We start from the raw sequence: 3,749 nt of genomic DNA on the forward strand, positions 1-3,749 counted from the left end.
GTGTGTGTGTGTGTGTGTGTGTGTGTGTGTGTGTGTGTGTGATTATAACGGTTTCTAATATGACCTTATCTGATGATATGACCTCACCTGGCTATCCAGCATCTGATGGCACATATTGGGATGGTGTGGCGTGGGTTTGGTGTCTGATGGAGAACTGGACAGGGTGTCTCTGTACACAGCGGATATGTTTTATATCTGAAGGCACATATTGGGACGGTGTGGGGTGGGTTTGGTGTCTGATGGAGAACTGGACAGGATGTCTCTGTACACAGCGGGTATGTTTTATATCTGATGGCACATATTGGGACGGTGTGCGGTGGGTTTGGTGTCTGATGGGGAACTGGACAGGAAATCTGTACACAGCGAGTATGTTTTATATCTGATGGCACATTGTGGGACGGGGTGGGGAGGGTTTGGTGTCTGATGGGGAACTGGATACAGTGTCTCTGTTCACAGCGGGTATGTTTTATATCTGATGGCACATATTGGGACGGTGTGGGGTGGGTTTGGTGTCTGATGGAGAACTGGACAGGAAATCTGTACACAGCGAGTATGTTTTATATCTGATGGCACATAGTGGGACGGGGTGGGGAGGGTTTGCTGTCTAATGGGGAACTGCACAGTGTGTCTCTATACACAGCGGGTATGTTTTATATCTGATGGCACATAGTGGGACGGGGTGGGGAGGGTTTGGTGTCTGATGGGGAACTGGACACAGTGTCTCTGTACACAGCGGGTATGTTTTATATCTGATGGCACATAGTGGGACGGTGTGGGGTGGGTTTGGTGTCTGATGGGGAAATGGACAGGGAGTCTCTGTACACAGTGAGTATGTTTTTTATCTGATGACACATAGTGGGACGGGGTGGGGTGGGTTTGGTGTCTGATGGGGAACTGGACAGGGTGTCTCTGTACACAGCGGGTATGTTTTATATCTGACGGCACATAGTGGGACGGGGTGGGGTGGGTTTGGTGTCTGATGGAGACCTGGACAGGGTGTCTCTGTACATAGCGGGTATGTTTTATATCTGGTGGCACATAGTCGGACGGGGTGGGGTGGGTTTGGTGTCTGATGGGGAACTGGACAGGGTGTGTCTGTACACAGCGAGTATGTTTTATATCTGAAGGCACATGATGGGACAGAGTGGGGTGGGTTTGGTGTCTGATGGAGACCTGGACAGGGTGTCTCTGTACACAGCGGGTATGTTTTATATCTGATGGCACATAGTGTGACGGGGTGGGGTGGGTTTGGTGTCTGATGGAGAACTGGACAGGGTGTCTCTGTACACAGCGTGTATGTTTTATATCTGATGGCGCATAGTGGGACGGGGTGGGGTGGGTTTGGTGTCTGATGGAGAACTGGACAGGGTGTCTCTGTACACAGCGTGTATGTTTTATATCTGATGGCGCATAGCGGGACGGGGTGGGGTGGGTTTGGTGATTGAGCGGCCAAAGTGGAGCTGCTGTGTAAAAATAAAATGAAAGTCTGCAGGAGGAGACTGGGAGGGGTTTTCATGTGTCCCTGGATCCAGACAACACTGAAGGGAAACCGGATCTATTTGTAAATGAAACTGCCGGCGTAACAGTGAATATTGCCGAAAATGCTGGAAACCTCGATTCCGGAATGATTGTGGAAAGAGAACCACAGTGAAAGTTTCAAATTGGGAAGTGGGAACACTCGTGACCGCTGCCAATACAACTGTGGAATGTTGTAAATGAAGCCGCTCATTGCTCACTTACTGGTCTCATTACACAATCTGGTCGAATTACACAGAGGGATCTGACTGAGGTAAGCCAATGATACTGATGTGTTCGTGTTACATGCCCACAGTATTTACACCTGAGACACTGCCGGTGATGTAATTTGTCTGTTCAATAACAATGGTCAGAGGTGGGACCTTGTCACTGGAGATCGATCCCCTGTATAAATCAGAGCCTGTTGCAGTACGTCAGCCCAGAGTGTCTTGCCGAGCTGTGGAATTCAGAGCAATAGCGTTCACTGCGTCACTCAAATGGGATATCCAGTAATCTGGCGGATTGAAGACATTTACTACCCTGTTATTTCAGCCGTTGGAATTCCCGGTAAGCCGCTGTCACTCCTGCAAACGGCAGAAACTGAGAGTTAATTCCAATGTTCTGAAGTGTTTCTCTCGCTAATTGTTTCCACAGCCACCTGCCCAGTCGGCGCATTTCAGTCATGGGCGGAAGGCGCTGACAATATTAATCCCATTGCTTTCGTAGCAGACAGCGCTCCATATTGGAGCCGAGATGCTGTATTTGACTGAAAACCTCTCCACTGCCTCGATATCATGTAATAATTGTGAATTGAAATGACGGTACGGGAGGACACCGGGCTGTGCCGCATCTGTGGGAACCAGCCGTCCTTCTGTTCTGCCCATAGGAATTGCGTAACTGGGTGATGTAACAACGCGAATAGCTCACTTATTTCAGGAATATGAGCAGAGCAATTTACAGATGTGGATTTCATTTCATTCCTGTGCTGCTCAGAGCCTGTGATGCTGATATTTAATGTCCATCTCTCACTGTGGCCGTGGAAATATTGAAACAACTGTCCTCTGGTCGGTTTGAGAATTCACGCAAATTTAACTCATTTACAAAATTTTCGGCAAGTTCTCTGACATTCTGATAATGCGCACTGCCAGTCGCTTCATATGTTCTGCGTCCGGTATTCACTCTTTGAGGCAAAAAAAGAACAAGATCTAATCTGATTCTATCACACTGCGGCTCGATTTCCCTGACTAGTCGGTAATTTCTCTGTTTCCCTCCCTGTCTCTTGCAGTTAACCTGGTGGCGATTGTTATCCTGTCCCGCGGAAAGTGCGGTCTCTCCAAATGCATCACTCACTACCTGCTGGGAATGGCAGCGGCCGATCTCCTGGTCGTTATCTCTGACCCTCTGCTGAGGTGGACTGTTGACATATACTTGATGTCTTCCTTCCTCAATCGGACACCCGTTTGTAGGGTCTCCCGTTGCCTGCTTTTAGCAAGCACCGGGGTCTCTGTCTGGCTGACAGTCGCGTTCACCTGTGACAGATTTGTCGCCATTTGTTGTGAAAAGCTGAAAACAAAATATTGTACCGAAAGAACGGCGGTTGTGGTTATCGGGACGGTGAGTGTTCTGGGCTGTTTAGAAAGTATCCCTTTCTACTTTACAATGGAGCCTAGGATGATAATTAATGGAGTTTCCTATGGCTGTGTGTCCACAAAGAGCTTCCATACGTCTCCCTCCTGGGCCGCATTTGAGATGATACATCGTATTTTCATGCCTTGTCTCCCGTTTGTTCTGATTTTATTGTTCAATGTTCTGACAGTCAGACGGATTTTGTCCGCTAATAAAGTCCGGATGGGGCTCCGGGGCCGCAGCAACGGAAACAATGACAAGGACCCGGAGATGGAAAACAGAAGGAAATCGGTCATTTTACTATTCAGTATAACCGGTAGTTTTATACTTCTGTGGTTAACACGGGTGGGTTTTGATATCTGCCGACGGGCTGCAAACATCCCTTTCTACTCGGCCGCGCATCCGATTTATATCGCAGATGGCACGGCGACGATGCTGCAGATCCTCAGCTCCTGCACCAACACATGTATTTACGCAGTGACTCAGAGCAAGTTCAGAGAGGAGCTGAAGAACGCGGTGAAATACCCGCTGAAACTGTTAACCAATTTCGTTAAATCATAGAGCGACCAGCTAGTTACAGCAGTAGAATTAAATCAATCGCCATTTCC

Source organism: Hemitrygon akajei, unplaced genomic scaffold (genome assembly GCF_048418815.1).
Source record: "Hemitrygon akajei unplaced genomic scaffold, sHemAka1.3 Scf000061, whole genome shotgun sequence".
In the NCBI taxonomy this organism is placed as follows: Eukaryota; Metazoa; Chordata; class Chondrichthyes; order Myliobatiformes; family Dasyatidae; genus Hemitrygon; species Hemitrygon akajei.